This window comes from Camellia sinensis, chromosome 4 (genome assembly GCF_055761805.1).
Source record: "Camellia sinensis isolate YWXY chromosome 4, ASM5576180v1, whole genome shotgun sequence".
In the NCBI taxonomy this organism is placed as follows: Eukaryota; Viridiplantae; Streptophyta; class Magnoliopsida; order Ericales; family Theaceae; genus Camellia; species Camellia sinensis.
In genome coordinates this window covers 187,224,359-187,243,303 of record NC_138964.1, presented here as the reverse complement: position 1 = coordinate 187,243,303, position 18,945 = coordinate 187,224,359, and the positions used below count along the sequence as shown (strand labels likewise).

The following is an 18,945-nucleotide window of genomic DNA, read 5'->3' as shown; positions in this document are numbered from 1 at the left end:
AAATAACAATCTATATTTTAAGTAAATTTTAAAAGGTATATTTATAATTTATTGAAAAATTAAATTTAAGGATTATAGTAGTAATTTTTATTTATTTTTCAAAATTAAAAAAATAAAAATAAAAAGGGGGAGCATAGATTGAACCCGTTTGGCTCTCCATGGTTAGTGAACCGCGGTCACATGGAAATGGTCGGTCCATGGTCCATAATTCGCGATCCTGAAACGTTTTTCTCCTGAGCTCGTTGCTGCTGAAGACAACTATATTCAGGTACTATTTTCAGTAAATCTAGGTCATCCTGGTTCAAATTTGGATCATTAAATGCATCGTCTTGCATTTGTTTGATAAACAAACTTCCCTGAATCAACCGAGGGCATCGTCTTCCTTTTTTTCATTGTTTTGTTTATAACGTAAATCCTTGCAAGAATCAAACAGAGGGCAATGTTTATATATTGGTTTGTTTGAGAAATCTTTGAAATAGAGTTAGGTTTGTTCTTTTGTACCATATGCGAAATATAAATAAACAGACACCTTGTACAATATTTTTACACTTTGTGTGTTTTGTAATTGGTTTTGAATTGGGGTCGTCAGAATACATAATAGTTATCAGAATTTAGAAGAATTTTTACATAATTTCCTAGTGTTAATATATTGTCACAGCATTTCACATAGTTATCAGAAGATTCCTAGTATTGTCATGCATTTTCTTTTCCTTTTTTTTTTTTTTTGTGTGTGTGTGATTATTTTTCCATACAAACTCAATCACTTGGTAACCTTGCAAAATTTACAATTTCAGCACTTAAAAATTAGTAAACATAAATTGAATTTGTTTGCTAATCATAATTGATATCACTTGGAATTTTAAGTTTATTTATTTATTTATTTTTAAATATAGGCTAAAATTTTAAGTTATAGAACTCTTAATTATGAATGATGAATGATGAATGTTGAATTTTTAATCTATTATGATTATGCCACTGAGGTGCACCCTACTAATGCCATCACCATTATTGTTACCACCACCACCACCACCACCACCACCACAAACCATCATCCTTGTTGCCAGCCTACCACCACTACCGCTACCATTGTCACTCTACTACCACCACCATCGCCGTCTTTGCCCCCTCTACCTCAACCGCCATTGTCACCATCACTCTACTACTGCCATTATCACCACCTTTGCCATAACTATCTTACCTCGCACCACCACCACTACGCTACCGCCACAACATGGTTGTCAAATCACCACCACAAACATTGAGAGTGTAAGAAAATTTTAAAAATTAATAAATTTCAAATTTCAACTCTTTTACATACAAAACCACTTGATTAAATTTATCACTTAACTTTCATTAAATACCAAACAACTTTTCAAATTAAAAAATTCAACATTCAGTTTTCAGTATTTAATTTATAGTTTTTGGTTTTCAGTTTTATCAAACAACTAGTGTATGGATCATGTGACTTTTTTTGGCAGGACATTCTTGAATTTTTTAAAGGATGAGGAGCACAAGCAACCCATCAGAAGAATATTCATTCTATTGGTTGTTTTTAACTTCAGCCACAGGCGACATTGCTTTGTTTAATTTAGAACTTTGCTGAGTAGTACCACTTTTAGAGGTTTCCATTACTTTCCCCCCCTCCCCTGTGTGTAAAATGGTGGATTTGGTTCTTATGTCTAATATATATTATGCATTTTTGTCAGCTGTTTTGCTCCAGGCACTTGGAGCTGCTTCAATTGCAGTTCCGAGTTCCAACTGCTATGCTCTTGACCATTCCAGTCACATTTATGATTTTGTATCCTACACATTGTAATTGGTTTGTAATTGCACTAGAAAAATCTAATTTGTTTGGTTATGACTTGTACCCAAGGGCTGGCATACACTCGTAAAGGAAAAGTTAATATTTGTTTCTGTTTTTAATATTGAAAATTCCTGAATGTATCACTCATATATGATATTTGATCTACTGAAAGAGCTCAAATTGCCATAATTAGGATGGAGAGAACTTTAAGTGTGGAATAGAACGTGCTATTGTTGGATGGGTTCCATTTCCATATGGAATTTCATAGTTTTTGTTGGACCTGTTGTATGGTCAGTCACACTAACAAACGATTTCCATTATGCTACTGCCACCTGGTGGATACTTGAATGCCAGGTTTGGCTTGTAGAGCAATGATAGAACAGAAAATAAATTTATTAAAACTATTTAGGAAAAAAGTCTTTTTTAAGCCCCTTTCCCTCTTATTATTTACAGGCTCCAAATGGAGCCTAAATTTCTTACTTTTACTGGTCATTATTAATTACTTCATACGAATTTTGGAAATGATTATAGAAATTGTTTCTCCTTAATTTGCGGCTAAGAGCGGGTGGATTGGACATCCATTTGAGTATGATGGGAAGGTAATGTCTAAAATGATAATCATACATCATTATTTTTTGAGTGTGAAACAATATGCAGAGTGTACTGATTGTTGGTACTGGTTATAATTTTCAAAGCTCATCTATGGCTTTCTCTTTCCTTCTTCTTCTTCTTCTTCTTCTTCTTCTTCTTCTTCAGGATTCTGACTTGGTGGTTCGATTTTGTAAAGATGTAGAGAGCAGATCACAAACGGTACTCACTATATTCTCAATTAAACTATCAGTGAAGTATACATGTATATAACTACATCTATCTTTTGGTTAAATAGATTAAGATGATGAATCTTATTTTGAAATGTTGTCCTATGTTGTGATGTTTCTTTCTTTCTCCAATTTATCCTGGAAAATTTTTGAACAATTAGGAATAAATTATTTCTTCAACATGAGTACCTGCTTCCTATCTTACATGGACTCTTCAAAATAAATCAAATACACATGCCAGACACCCAACACTTGGGTATATTTCTATTTAACACTATCATTATATGTATATTGTATAATTGCTATAAAATGAAGAAATACCTTTTTGATGTTGTATGTAACATATAACACCATTTTATCTTATATAATAGATTAAAAATATAAAAGTATCACCCTTTTTTGGCAAGTCCACGTACCCTTAAATTTGAGATTTGATAGGTCCGATCTCTAGATACACACCTGCACCGACATCTGTACCCGAGTCCATGTAACATATACCTCCACCCCTCTCTTTAAAGCAATCCAGTGCTATTTAGGGAGCTTATAGTTGATATAGAGAGCTATGATGAATGAGTCAAGACAGGCCACACATATTTAATGGGAGTGGTGTAACCACAAGACCCTATGTTGTCGTTCGCAGAACCATTTAAGGCGTATGATTATTCAATGCCGCCTAAGTTTGTATGTATAACTTACCTTCATACAATCTCTTCTTTGAACAATTGCTTATTGTAGACTACATCAGCTGCACATGGCTGAGCTTTCACATTGTAACTTAAATGCCGTTCTTTCTTTAAGTAGCCACTAATGGTTTTATTGGGGAACTTTGTAGCTGCTTTTAGAATCTTGCTTCAAGGATATGGTAGAAAAGAGGAAAGTTTGTGTTTCCAAATAAATGAGCCATCTTTTGTGAGACTGACGTAACACAAAGACTACATGGTGCTTGTGTCCCATACAAGTACGTGAATCCTACTATGGTTAGTCATTATCCCATGCCACTAAGTAGGTGAAGATATTATATCCTGATTTAATGTTCTATAAGTTGATCAGGTTCAAAGCTTCTTCATGTTGAGTGCATAATATATAACAAAATTGAAGCTATAAACTTTTTTATGTTCACTTGGTCAGAATAAGCATGTTAGAAATAAGTTATTTGATGTAATTTGTATTTTCTACTATTTAACATAGCTTATTTTTCTATTAGTATGATGCTGCTTAAAATTATATGCTAAAGTTTTGCAGGGATATGTGGATTTTGGCAGATTTGACAAGTCCAACTTTTTCGTTGCTGGTTCAGGTCATGTTAATTTTGTTCAGGTAAGTTGTGATTGGTGATGATTCTTATTTTTGCAAGCTCTATTTTCCTTAATTTAAGCAGTTAACACTGTTGGTGCAGTTAATTCCCTTTGGTGATTTTTCTCTGTCCTAACATATGACAAACTGGTGATCTTTTTAAATACTTGCTTGTCATTTTAAAGTTCCCTTGAAATAGTTTTAATATAACCAAGAGCCTTTCTTTGAGTCCCTTTTTCCTTTGACATATGTTTTATGGCATTTCATTGGTTCACTATACATAGTGGTGATTTGGGAACCTCAAAAAAAGCTACGTTTCTATACATAGTAATAGAAACATTTTCTTAGCTTCCATAAAAATGAAATAGTTATGCTGTATTTAATTATCTGATTGCATAGCCCCTTTTTTTTTTAATAGCAAAATTTATCTTGCGCTTCATGAGTGCTTGGATGGTAAAGAAGTAGATATTCTGTGCTTTTTTTATAGCACAAGCTAATTGGTTGGTAGTTAATATGGTAAAATGTGCCTGTTAAAATGGATGATGTGATGCAATTATTTCAGGATAAAGGTTAGTAGATGGAAATAGAATTGCATTATATGTTTAAAACTATGTGTCATTGCATGAGACTTGAATGAAAAGCCCCAATAATACCATTAGCTGTAACATCTTTAAGAACTGAGAAAGTGAGGTGTTGAGCCTAGTTAGTTGGAAATCATGGTTAAGCTCTGGGAATTTAAGTCCTTTCTTGGAAGTATTTGTGTTTAAGAAAACACAGACAATGTGATTTGGGAAATGATTACGCTTCTCTGCTTTCGCATTGCCTGGCTACTGTCATTGTGCCATTACAGCTTTTCTGTCAAATATTGGAGTTATCAGCCTTTTCTGTTTATCACAGACTTGCAACATAAAAGAAGGAAGCTAAAAACTTGTGGAATGTTTGCCTAGCTAATATATATTTCAGAAGTTTGGAAGCTATTTTCTATGGACCTAATTTGCTTGATCTTATAGTGCATTGCAACTTGTAAAACCTAATTTTTATGTACTCAAAATTCTCTTTACATCCAGGACTTTTACAATGGTGATTTGATAAATTGTGAGCGTAGTTATGACAAAATGGGACGTACAGCTCCGGTCAGTTGCATGATATTCCCTTTTTCTTTTTGAGTAATACATAAATTTTATTTCTTAGGTATGGTTCAGAGGATTGTATGAGAATACCGTTCAAAGTGACATTTTTTCATTTTGTTTGGCTGTGAGGCAGGATAAGGGGCATACAAATCAGTATTTCATAAGTTGAATCTTGAACTTCCCCTAATTGTACTGATCTAAGTTTTATAAATAAATTTTCTAATTGAATTTCAGGTAAATATCATTTGTGGGACTTGTCCAAATGGAAAATGTAAAGGTATGTGAGCTCTCCACTTTTGAGTTTCACAGTTTAAGTTGCTTCAATTTCATAATTAATATGATCCATTGTGGATATGTGTGTGTTTGCGAATCTGAACAGTGAAAGGTGTTTTTCACCCTCTATTTGGTTGCCTTGCAAGTAAAATTGACTTGTGGAGTTTTATAAGATTCAGTGCCATTCGATCATTTTTTTTACTTGGGGCATTACAAAAAATGGTATTAGTATCCCACATCTGTTCCAGTAAATGTAAGAAATAGTGAATGCTAAATTGCTTAAAGCTTTCTTGTATCCCTGTTGGGCGACCAGTTCTGAACCCTGACTTGTGGAGTTTTATAAGATTCAGTGCCAGCATGATGATTGATGGCATAATTAAAATTTTGAAGCCATACAGCCTTTTGTTCATACAAAAATATTGAACATTTTGAGAAAAAAGCCATCAATCCACATTTAGGACTCAATTGAAAAAAAAATATGATTGAAGCTTCTATTTTTTTTACTTGGAGCATTACGAAAAATGGTATTGGTATCCCACATCTGTTCCTGTAAATGTAAGAAATAGTGAATGCTAAATTGCTTATAGCTTTCTTGTATTGCTGTTGGGTGATCAGTTCTGAACCCTGATGACACATCTGGGTCAATTCTTTATGCAACCAACATTTAATGGAGCAAAATGGAGCTGTTGCACTGGATATGAGGGCCGCTACTCCGTTTTAAGCCTACACATTGGCATCCTTATTGGATTTTAGCACAGTAGAATATTGTATTTTTCAGTTTGGAATTCAAAAGATTTCCGTCAACTGGTTGACCAGATGGATTTCTGTATGTATATTGCAAACAGTACTCAAGAGATGTAGTTAATCATTGTTGTTGTTGTTGTTGTTATGAAGTGTTCTTTTAAAAAAAGAAAAAAAGAAAAAAATGAATACTCTCCAAGCTTCAGACTTGTTGTTACAAGATGTAAAAGCATTGTACATCTTGAATGTCGTGCTACACCAAATCTTTAATTAGTAAAGGAATTTGAATAATGCTTTCTATGCAAGTTAATCAAAGACTTGATGAGCCTCGGCATAGAGACATTAACCTTATAATAGCCTTAAAGTTTGAGGCGAGCCTAAACATTTCTTAATTAGCATTCTCCTTATGTGTCAGTTTACAAGGGTCTATAATTCTGGCTCTTTTTGACTTCTAAAAAAATTATGGACTTCAACAACTGTGAATACTTTTATTTACACTTTTGTGGAGGGGTGGGGGGAAATGTGACTAGGGCTGGGTATAGGGTTATCCAACCTGCAAATACCGCCCAATCCGAACTGCCCACGCCTATTTAGGCAGTTTCGCAGAATTGTTATGGACAGATATAGTTTAAGATTTTCCTATTTTGCAGGTCACGGGTGGGTCGCGGGTTTTACCCGTACACCCGCCTGCATCTATTTATAATTTTTTTTTTTAAAAATCTGGACCATTAGATTTTTTTGTGAGTTTTGTAAGTGTGTAATCCTAATCTTCTCTTCTCCCACTCACTTTAATCTGATTATCAAACCTGTAGGCTCTAACGTTATAACATTATCATAATATTATGCACTGCCTTGTTTAAAATACTTATTATTCAATTGGAATCTTTTCAAATCTAGTTATGTGATATTTTTTTTTTTTTTTCTATGTTTGTTTTTATTTAATTTTCATTTTAATTTTTTGTAATCCAATTTTAATGGAGGATAGTGTTAAATCTTCCGCAATCAAAAATATTTTTAAAATTAAAAAGAAAAGCAAATTTTTTTTTAAAGGAAAAAACTCAATCCGCAAACCGCAACTCGCATTGCAGGCGGCTGCGGATTCAATTTTTCCAAAACCGCAAACATGCAGGCGGGTCCAAACCGCAAACCGAACCGTCCAAAACCGATCCGCGAGCACCCCTAAATGTGATTAAGTTGGCTTTGAGGTACCCACTGTTTGATCTTACGAACTGGCCAATGTTTAGTTAAGGATGCAGGATGCTTACTCAGGCAGATTGAAGAATCTTCGTCAATCAAGTGCTCGATTCCTCCCCATTTTGAAACTTAAGGATGATTTTCTTAAGATTTCTCTCTCTTTGATGTCTCTCTCTTTGATGTTCTGATTTGTACTAGCTGACTGTCTTTTTTAGCTGTTGTAAGTTGTCTTTGAACTTTTATGGTTGTTGTATGCTTTTGTATTTCCCATGCTGCTAACTAGCTACTAAGGTTTTTCTTTGTAAATGTTAGGTACTTGCAAATGTTTTATCTTCAGTAGGTGATAATTTTATAGAGTACTTCTGAGACTAATAGTTAATGGTTTGCTCATGCTTTTTATTTTTTCCTTCCATGTATTGTTTCTATATTTGCCAGTAATATTAGTGTAAAACAAAATTTAAAGTTTCTGACCTCAATTGATGGGTTAGATACAGTTGGTTGAAGAGTGTTTATTTTGTTTGTAGTCCTTTGGTCTTTTTTTTTAATACTAAAGACCTTCTTGGTATTATTTTACATTTAACATTGCTTTCCATATCTCAGGTGGACTTGGATGCATTTGCAATGCGACGTACGAATCAGCTTGCAGGTCTTTCTGATACATATGCTCTGTTGTTCTTTTGCTCTGGTTTTTCTTTTATGTTTAATCCTTGTATTTTAGTTTACTACTGACTATCTGTTACATATTTTTGTGTTATCAACTGTTGTGCTGAATATGCCATAATTTGGTTTTTGAGGGTTCCTTATTTTGCATATACCAAGAGCTATGCCTGTGAAAATTGGAACTGTATGGGATTTCTTTTGATGATTATTACAACTATCATAAACAATATCCTTTCTCTTTCTTTGAGCCCTTTCTAAATACCTCAAGTTTGTTACTGAATTTTGTGTTTGGAAAAAGGGAAAACAAAAATTATCAATTGTAATCAGTCTTTAAAGCCCATTAGAGAAGGAATGGAAGAAAATAGTGAAAAAGTGTTCTGGTCCTGAAAGGGACATAGGTGTGTGCATCTTACACATATTTTTGACAAGTATAGATATATGTTATATTTGTATATTTTCTTTACGAATATATATACATATATATAACTTTGTTAAGTATACCTGTATGTAATTTACTTGTATATTTTCTTTAGTTTTGGAAAATTTAGAAACATATTCTCAAGTTCAATGGGATTGTACAAATTAAGAAACTTCTAATATGTTTATCCCATCCAATAATGGTAAAAGTTGTACTTCTGCTAAGGCACTTGCATGTTGAAATTGTAGAAGTGATCTGAATGCCTTATAGCAAAAATCTCCAGCTTTTGATAATTTAGAAACATGTATTCATTGTTTTCTACCAAAAATTTAGAAACATGTATTCATTGTTTTCTACCAAAAATCTCATGATAATGAAAGATGGTTTGCCATTATGGCTGCAATATGGAGTTGACAACATGGATTATGTTTTGCATGGAAAGTGCATTAAGGCCTTGTGGCTGGTTTGAAGTTAACTGAAACATTATGATGGGGGCATGGATGTGAGGAAATCCATATCTAGTTGCAGATGTGTGCCCTTTGCTATTATTTTGATCTTCATCTGTTAAAGCCTGTAAAGGTGGTGGACAGTAAAATTCATTTTCACGAATTTGTTTCCCTCCTACAACATTTTTGGATCTTTGGAATAATTTTTTAATATTGAATGTTTGATAATTGGTGTTTGTGATACTGGAAGCACAAAGTATTCATTTGAGTTCTTTGATTTTATATTTCACAGCAGTTAGTACTGCTTACAAGAATTTTAGTGCAAATGGACCTGAATAGCATACAGTAATATGATATTAATGGAAGAAATGGGGAAAAAAAGAGAGAGAATCAAAGGTAGTTGATGGGGGAAGTGCATAGCAAATTACTAGTGCTAAGGTTATTTGCAGATTTCTTGATGTTAAGTTATATTATAGATAGTATCTTTTAAACAATTCTTAATTTTTCCAAATTCTCATTTAAGTTTTCCATGTAATTTGCTTGTCTAAAGAAAAAGTTTTCCATGTAATTTGTTAGGCATTATCTTTCAACTCCTTTAATTGTGTGCCTATTACTTAAAAAGTGTGGATATTGTAACTGTTGCATCCAGAGTTCTTGTTGAACTTGCTATTCCATGCGAAAAACAGGGTCTGCGAGTATTTGAAGGTTTCACCGTTGGTTTTCATCCATGCTTGTGGGAAATAGTAAGGAATTTTGTTTTTCTAATCAGTAAAAATATTTTGTGCATACTGTCTAATTACGTCTATGATAAAATTGTTTATTGTGAATGGATAGGTTTACAATGGCATGACTCAATTGGGTTTCGAGAAGTCCTACCATGAATTTAGGTACAGGATATGTACTGTGATTTCTTTTGCTCCACATTTTCTTTCATCTCTATTTTTCATGAATACTTTTCAGTGTGTTTGGTTTCAGTTTTCTGAAAATTAAATTTTGTGTTTTTCGTATTTTTTTATTTTTAGTGAATATTTTTAAAATTTTAAGCATTTTTTTTTTTTAGATACATCTTACTTAGATGTATCTAAATAGTAAATATTTGTGAAAAAATATTTTAAAAAATTAATAAATACACAAAAATACAAAAAAAATGTATTGAATTTTTGTATTTGTGGTATGTAGTGAATTTTTTAAAGGTTTTTTTTACAAATATTATACTTTTTAAGTGTATGTTAGGTGTGTCTAAAAATTTAAAAAAAAAAATTGCTTAAAATATTTAAAAAATTCAGTGAAAATGAAAAAATACATAAAACAAAAAAGTATAATTTTTTGAAAAGTGAATTCTGAAAACTGAAACCAAATAGAGTGTTTGCCTTTTTTCTTTTTCTTTTTTTGCGTGGCTTCCTGCAGTGAGGTTGCATGAGTCAGGGTGTAAAAGTCATCCTTGGTTATATTCTTTTCTTAAATGACAAAATAAAGTTTCTGTTTCCCATTGTCATCCTTGGTTATATTTCATCCACTTTGCTCCATTACCTAGCTTTCGTTCTGCCAATGTGTGGGGTGCTGTGCTGGGAGGGATAGATTGGGTACAGACTTGATCTTTGAAATTATTTGTAAAAGTGGGTGCCTTCATACTTGAAGCTGCCTTCTCAGAATAGCCTGTTCCACCAAGCATTTTCTTACAATACTAAATCCACTTTTAGCAGGATATATTAGATTTTAGTGACTAATTTATTGGTGTGGAGGATGTTGAAAGGAAATTGCTACATATATATATATATATATATTAAATAGCTACTCTAACGAGCGCACTTCAATTTTCACTGGGACTTCATCTAGAGTGACTATTTAAATTTAATTTTACTGAAACGGCTATTTTTTCAGAACTTTAAGAAATGTGCTCCTTTTTCTTGTGTAGTGCTGGATCCATTTACATGGCAAAATAACACAGTAATACGCCATCTCCCTGCTTCTCACCACTCAAATTGTCACTCTTTTCATAGATTGATCTTGTTGCTTTTTTATTTTTCCATTAAATGCTTGTTTGCAGCTGTGAGATTTGGTTGATTCATTGTGGTTGATTGTATTTTGATTGGCTTCCCATCTTTGCCTTACTTCCTATCAACTCATTTTTCAAATAATATAGTTCTTATGACCTTATATTTATGCCTGGATGCTTGCAGCAGTTTAGAATAATATTTATTTTCTATTAGTTACTTTTGCATTATTTACTCAACAATTACCTTGGAAGTTAAAATTTCTACAGTCTTCAGCTTCGGAACTGAACCGTCTCATGTAGCCCTTTTTATGACTGCAATTGCTTCCCTTTCAAATTTAGTGCAGAAACCAACTGTTAAGGTAGTGTACTTTCTGTTTCTTCATTTGAGCTGATGCTGCTATTGTTAGATACATATATGCAATTTGTTGGCATTTTTTTGGATCAGGTTCCTTTTTATTTTTCTTTTTTCTAGGTCTTCCCAGAACATGGCCTTGAGGTTAGGTTATCGGGCTCAGGGGCAAGTGGGAGCCCACCCACAAACCTTGTCGCCCACGATGTTGATGGTTGATTGGAGATGTATGGATTGCTTAAAAAATAGGAATTATGGATTTATGCATGAGTTGTTTTGAAATAACATCTTCCACAAATTTTTGATCTTCTGAACTTCCAAGTCTAAATTTTTTAGGTGAGAAGGCTCAAGATACTTCATATGAAGTTGAGATTACTATCCCAGTGGACAGCTATGCACCCATTCAATTTACTCTTACAAAAATGTGTGGTAAGAATGATCTCTCTCTCAATATAAGCAATCAAACTCCAGGTGGCTGCTACTTGACCCTTTGCATGGTTGGGTTTTTGTGTTGCTTTCGTAGTTTTTCTGGGTCTGCAAAATGATATAGTTGTCTTGCTCTCAAGGCTTCTTTGTTTCCTTTCCTTTTGTTTTTCAGTCAGTGGTGATACTCGCAAGGCTTCTAATTTCACTTTTAGTCTACCTTTGTATGATTGAACATATCTGATGAAGCAATCTTCTTCTAGACTTCGTCTAATTTTTCTCTAAATTTCAGAATCAGTCTTTATACTCCATTTGCAATCTGGTTTCATGATTACTGATACACCATGGGCATCTTATCTAGATTTCTTATACATTTGGCTTTAAATCAAGAACTTCCCCTGACCTGAATGATGGCCGAACTTGATCATTCAATTTCAGTTATCAGAGGCAAGGAATAAGATTGTTTTTTGTAATTATAGTTTCGCAGCATATCAACTAAATACTCAGTTACCTGCCTCTGAATACTTGATTTCCAATTGACACTCTTGTATACTAAGAACTGTTTGTGTTTAACTGGTTGCATGGTTTGTTTGAGATTTGCAGAGCATAGGCGGAATGAAGGGGGTGGCGCTACAAGAGGATGGGCTGTATTTGGAGTGATATCTTGCGTGTAAGCCAAGTTGAACCCTTCCTTTCTCTTTCAACCCGTGATATAATTTGTTGTATGCTTTGGGTTTATTCGTAAAATATCCATTATGCTTGTGCATGATCATGTGGTCTAGACAAGTGTGGTGCAGATGAGTTGGTCTCTAACACATTGTCATGCTCCTTATTTACTTTTTCTCTTGGTTACTTGATGTTTGTTTTGTCTTTTGTTATTTCTACACTTCTGTGGAGCAGATTTATCGTTTCCTCAATTCTATTTTGCTGTGGAGGGTTTGTTTACAAGACACGAGTGAAAAATCTGGTAGGCTATCCTTACTTCACTGAATAACCTTTGTAGATTTTAACTTTTTGTTACCACAAGATATGGATATTATTTTCATCATAATTTATTTGTTATCTGTTACTTGCAGCATGGTCTTGATGCACTGCCAGGCATGACATTTTTATCTGCATGTTTAGAAACTGTAAGTGAACCTTTTTACTGCACTTACATTGGCAATTTAAAATCTTGGGAATCTTGGGAGTTGAAATTGGATGAGATTTGTGGATCTGGATCCTCTCCATTACATGGATGGAATGGAGATTTCTGTTTCATGATCAATAGCTGTGAAAAAAGTCACATCAATCTATCTTTATTTCAAATTCAAAAATAGTTGAGGGAGATTTTAAAATTCAAATTGTCATAATAATTATAGACCATTGATTTTGAATTTTAATGATGTGTTGCAACTTTATACATCGGAATGGAAATCTCCATTCCAACCATGTAATGGGGAGGACTTAAATCTGAGATTTGTCCAAATACTAGTAGTAAAATATTTGGCTGAGTGGACTGTATCAAGATTTAGGCCTTGTTTGTCATAACCTAAAAAATTCAAAAAGCCAAAAAGTCACTATCCTATTTAAGTTAAATCATTTTATTTAAGTCACATCACCTCTCTATCACATCATTTCAAACCCAACCCATACCCATACCCATACCCATACCCAATCCATATTTCATAAAAAGTCAATAAGTGATTAAGAGTTGTTTGGGCAGGTCAATTGGGCAAAAGTCTCAAACTAGTCTGTGTAACAAAAATTGCCATGAGGAGAAGCTCTTTCAGAGTCCTGACGGAAAATTACTATGATGCATGCATTTTGCATAGTGATTACTTTTTTTTTAATTGCTTCTCCAATAAATCCTTGTGCCAAATTATAATAATTATTTTTATTACTATTTTTTGGTCCTCGAATAAGTTCTATTCAATTTCATTATAGAGACTAACTCATTAGAGAAAGGTACCGGAATTTTTATTCTCAAATTCTAGCTATGATGTGATACTTCACCAAATGATATTTTAATAGGTTTTTGGGCTCTTTTTTTCCGACTCAAATTTCTAGACAGTGCAGGGTTCCTAAATATTTTTGGTTTGAGATGATAGTGGGCAGTAAAATTAAGCAGCTTGGCTTTTCAAGTAGCCGATTCCCAGTTTCGACTTTGTTTATTTAGTTCTTTTTTTCTTTTTTTTATTGCCTCCTGACCGGATTCTCTGACAGAGTGCTCTATTTTGGGATAAAAATATAGGTGAGCGGAGGAGGGCATGGGTATTCCAGACCAAAAGACCTTAATAATCCTTTTGTCAATCAAGCCTCTTGGGAATGTCTGCCTGCTTCTGCGCAAGGAACAAGCAAAACAAGTGAAAGAACATATAGTTCAATTTGAACCTCTTGCATTTTGCAGATCTTCACCTTTCCTAGTTCTGTGACTTAGATGTATCGATACGGAGATGCCACCTATTGAAAATGCAGTATCTTTTGGAGAAAAGAAGCATTTGAAAGTTGAGTTTTACACTTTTCATCCCAATGCAAGCAGATGTATGCTTTCTCTGGCTGGGGAGAAACAATACGGCGCAACTTGGTTTTGTAAATTGAATGATATGTGTTGTAACATGTGACTGTTTGGTGTTTAAGTTTCCCAACAGATACAACGCAGTAAACTATACACCATTGAAGAGTATACCACATACCACTTAAGCTTGTTTGAAATTTAAAATTATTCTGGATAAATAAATAAATAAATAAAAAGGTTATGGATGAGATTTCCTGTGTTTTGCACTATAGTTTCTCTTGCTATATGTACGGGGGGAAATTCTATTTCCATCACCCTAATAAACTCAGTGGACACACTTAATGAAAAATTAGATTAATGACAATTATATCCTAATTAAAAATTATTATAATAGACATTGATCAACACTCCTAATAATATATATACAAATTTTCTATACACATCTTTTAAAAATAAAAATATCTCAAAACACTTTTTGAAACAAAAAAATTAAACCCTAATTTTTTTTTTATAGTCACTTTGCTTTTTACGCACTCTGCACTCATCTTTGTTATTTGCAAACAAAACATCTCCTCTATTGCTTTAATCTTTAAGTTTATACTCAATTATTAACATCATTTAATTATTAGTTCAACAATTTTTATTTGATTTTGATCAACACTCCTAATATATATATATATATATATATATTTTTTTTTTGCGTTTTTTAGTCAGAAACGCAGTGCTGAATTTGCTAAATTAATTCGGTTATCAAATACCGAAAAAATATGAATAGTTCGTCACTAGAACTATTTGGTCTTAGAGTTCCGAACAAAATTAATATTTTCGGCACTAGAATACTGAATTTTGTTATTATTTTCGGTTTTTATTATCCGAATTATTTTACTTACTTCGACTCTGTAGAACCGAATTGAAATTTTTCCCGGGGAAGAACCTAGGAAAGGTGGGCTAAAGTCAATTAAAGAGGGTAGTGGCGACATCATCAAGAATATTTCCAAGATATTTTTGCACTGAAGAACCTAATCAATTTATATAATTGGGGCATCGTCTTCTTCCCTCCTGTTTGAAGAACCTAGTCAATTTATAATTTCGGGGCATCGTCTTCTTCAAGAAATAGGATGATGATGGTGAAGATATTTTTGCTTTAATCCTGTTTGATTTTCTTCTTCCCTCCTGTTTGAAGTAGAATTGTAAATTGGGATAAATTAAAGTGTTTGTATTTTAAGGGTAAAGTATGTGTACATATGAGTAAAGGATTTATTTATAATTTTAAGGATGTGAATTGAGATAATTACTTAATAATTAAATTACTAGAGATGTGTATTGAGAAAAAATTTGTTCTGAATTTATTAGGGTGGTGGAAATAGAATTTTGCTATATACAGGGTTGCCCCTTTGTTTGTTTGACATACTGAACTGGCTGCCCTTTTTGGTCTGAATTGATTAAAGTATTGTATTTAATTACTTTTTATATTTTATTTTTTAAGCATTAGGTAAGTGACTAATAAGATGGGCTTGGAGTTGTTTGAGACCTGCAACCCAAACAAGGCTGTTAAAGGCTACCTAATCTAGTTGTTGGTTGGGAGGGCGCTGTGACTGTCAAGTTATTAAGGGGTGTTTGTTTTTAGAGGTAGAATAGAAGGAATTGATAGTGAGAGGATTGTTAGTGAGAGAATTAAGTAAAACTGTATTTGTTTTGATGATAGTTGTTAGTGTAGGGATTGTTAAATTATTTTTATATAAAATAAATATAAAATAATAAAAAAATACAAAAATATTAAACATTAATGTTTTAAAAAAAATGGCCAACATGTAAAAAAATTTTAAAAAATAAAAAATAATAAAAAAATTTCAAAAAAAAATAAAACAAATAAAATAATATTTTTTACTTAACAAAAAATACAAAAAATTAAACATTAATGTTCAAAAAAAATGCCCGGCATGTAAAAAATAAATAAAAATAAAAAATTTATAGTCCGTCGAACTATTTTTCTAATACCAAGTCCTGGAAACCCATCCGAATCTCCTTGAGGAGACCCATCTTAATCTGGAGCTCACTACCAATCCCCTCCTCATCTCTCAAATCAAGCACAATATTAATGAGTCTCACCTCACTACCAATCACAATCCTCCCTCTAACCCTCCAAACAAATGAGGCCTAAGTAAGTACTTGATAGAGAGATGACTAGTATTCAGATAAATGTTGTTGTGTATCTAGAGTAATTTTTACCTTCCCCTCTATTTATACTGCTCCTTTGATTTTTCTTGAAAGAGAGTTGATTACTAGTATTTAGATAAATATTGTTGTGTATCTAGAGTTACTTTTACCTTCCCCTCTATGTATGCTGCTCCTTTGGTTTTTCTTCTTGTTGAAGCGACAAGCCATTGTCAATACAACGTTGTCATTTTATTTTTCTTCTTGTTGAAGCGACAAGCCATTGTCTATACAATGTTGTCATTTTGTCATGCAACGTCGTCGTTTTGTCAGGCAGCATTGTTTTGACGCTTGTGATTTCATTCAATCTGATAGGCTTCGTTGTGCTTCTTTAGCTGATGTACTTGGTCTGCCAAGGTGGTCTTTGTCTTTTATGCGCTCCTGAAAGTGAATAGAGGATTTGGGCTCTTGGTCTCGGACCAAACCTTGGGGCTAGATCTTTGGGTTGGCCAGGCCAAGGGATTATCACTCCCCTTCCAATATAGGTTTTATAATAAATATAATAGAGGGAGGCATTTACCGACCAACTTTCATCATTTTTATTTTATTTCTAGTATGAGATTTTGTAAATTTTTATAAAACCCTTTAATAACCTCGTGTAAATGGCTCTTCTACACCAAATCAACAAAATCAAATCGTAGTATGCCATTTATTTTGATTCCTCAACAAACAAATTAAAATGTTAGACTATGTGTTAAACTTTTGCTTGATCCTAATTGAATTGAATTGCTTACACCTTTGGAAAGTAGGATCGATTAGTTTCTCCCAATTTGATTTGTAAGAATAGATCTTAAGGATCCTACCTTGGGGTGTTCTGGACATTAAATTAAAAAAATATAAAAAAAATAAAAACTTTATACAATTAGAAAGATACATCACATGCGATATATATAGATCATATAATAAATAATTTCTCCTAATTTGACATTAGAAATTCTTGTGAATGAAATCTGTTTTACACCATGGTTTCTCTTTCCTCTTGTTTTAGAGATTCTACTACAATTATTTTTTTTCAAATTGTACCATTTGTTGTTTTGTTTAATTGTTTTTATAATCAATAAGAGCACACAAATGCTTTAGTGAAATAGCTCGTAATAATACAACTTGAACTTTCAGATAATTGATTGAACGTCTCATTTACTAGGTCTTTAAAAACAGAGTGTCCATCATTGTGACCGTTGTTTTCATTGAGCATGACTTTTTATATTCTATTGTCATGATTTTGTAGGACAGAGAGATAATGGAAAACAAAAATGATTTGGACCACTGAACAAAAACTTTTAATGCATCTTTAATTTGTCTTTTTTTTCTTTTTTTTTTTGTCTTTTACTTCATTATTTTTTTTTTTATAGTTAAACAGCTCATTAGAGTTGCACTATTATAGCTCTAATTAGAGCCCCGAACATGACCCATTGGAAAAAAGAATCTCCCTAGTTTTCGATTCTTCATCCAGAAGAAACTACCAATCAATGATTTGGTCGTCAAATCAAAGCCCTCTTTTTCAGGTTAAAAGTATGATTATTATTGTTATACCCCATAATTACATTGCAAGCATGCTTTGACTTTTTATTCCTTTTGAAAATATGTGAGATGGCCTCCATAATTAGAGCATGATCATTGATTGATGCTACCTACGAGTCAAAATTAAAACTACGCAAATGCCCTTTAGTATGCTTTGTTGCTAATGAAATCAAATAGCCTATTTTAATTATAAAATTAATTATTCTTTTCATTTTTCTATATGTTTTTTCATAAAAAAATAAAAAATTAATTAAAATAGTCATTATTCAAAACAATATGGGACCGTTTGAGAATAGATTTTTTTAGTAACTTTTTAATTTTTTTAACTAAAATATGAGATTAAAAAAAATAAAATATGTTTGAGATGACTTTTTAATTTAGAAAATGAGTGAGACTCTATTTTTTGAGGACCCCACAACCCCCAAAGTGATTCATACCACTCATGATGTGTTGGGCCTACTCATGTATATGTGGGGCCCACATCATGAGTGGTGTGAATCACTTTAGAATATGTGAGAATCCTCTAAAAAGGGGTCTTTATCATTGTTGTTTTAATTTTTTATAAAAATATGTGTAAAAAGTAAAGTGAATGAAAATGAATATTTGATTTTTTGGTATTCATTGACATTTTAACTTTTGTAGTGATTTTTCACTTTTAAGTTAAAACATCAACTTCCCAAAGGACCCTAAATACCAAAAAAAAAAAAAAAAGGTACAAAACCATCCTTAAAATGATATAGTTATAGAAGAATTATAGAGGCACCAAACTTAAAAAAGACATCAATGGCAATATGGGTCCTCATGAAAATGTGGATATCTTGCTAATTATATACGGTTAGAGGATTTTAAAGTTATCCTGTACTTGAGTCACATGTCATCTCAAAATTAGCGACAGACAGAAGAATTTTTTTTCATAGAAAAGATAAAAACATATATCATATTCTTTGGATTAATTACATGAATTTAGGCTTCTGAACTTCAATGAGTATTGTGAGTTAATTGACAAGCTAGGCATGCTAAACGCGATAGTTATTTCTTCTCTATCTAATTTTTTTGGTAGCTTGTTGGGATCAACAGGTGATGGGTCCTAATATGCTTTTTAAAAAGTAGGGAATATTACCAATCAGATCAATTGTTCAAAAATAATTAATGAAAAAGTATATGACTT

General features: G+C 32.6%; 1 pseudogene across 1 annotated transcript; it reads left to right on the top strand.

Annotated features, from left to right (window-relative positions):
* The first annotated feature begins 993 nt into the window (after window positions 1-993).
* On the top strand, window positions 994-14,174 carry LOC114315303 (uncharacterized; annotated as a pseudogene). The gene is made up of 18 exons (XR_014365953.1): window positions 994-1,234; window positions 1,510-1,545; window positions 1,707-1,798; window positions 2,365-2,403; window positions 2,561-2,614; window positions 3,865-3,939; window positions 4,983-5,048; window positions 5,280-5,322; window positions 7,854-7,899; window positions 9,427-9,520; window positions 9,612-9,664; window positions 11,048-11,132; window positions 11,246-11,349; window positions 11,459-11,551; window positions 12,149-12,215; window positions 12,446-12,512; window positions 12,622-12,675; window positions 13,779-14,174. The product of XR_014365953.1 is annotated as an uncharacterized LOC114315303 (transcript).
* Window positions 14,175-18,945: the final 4,771 nt, after the last annotated feature.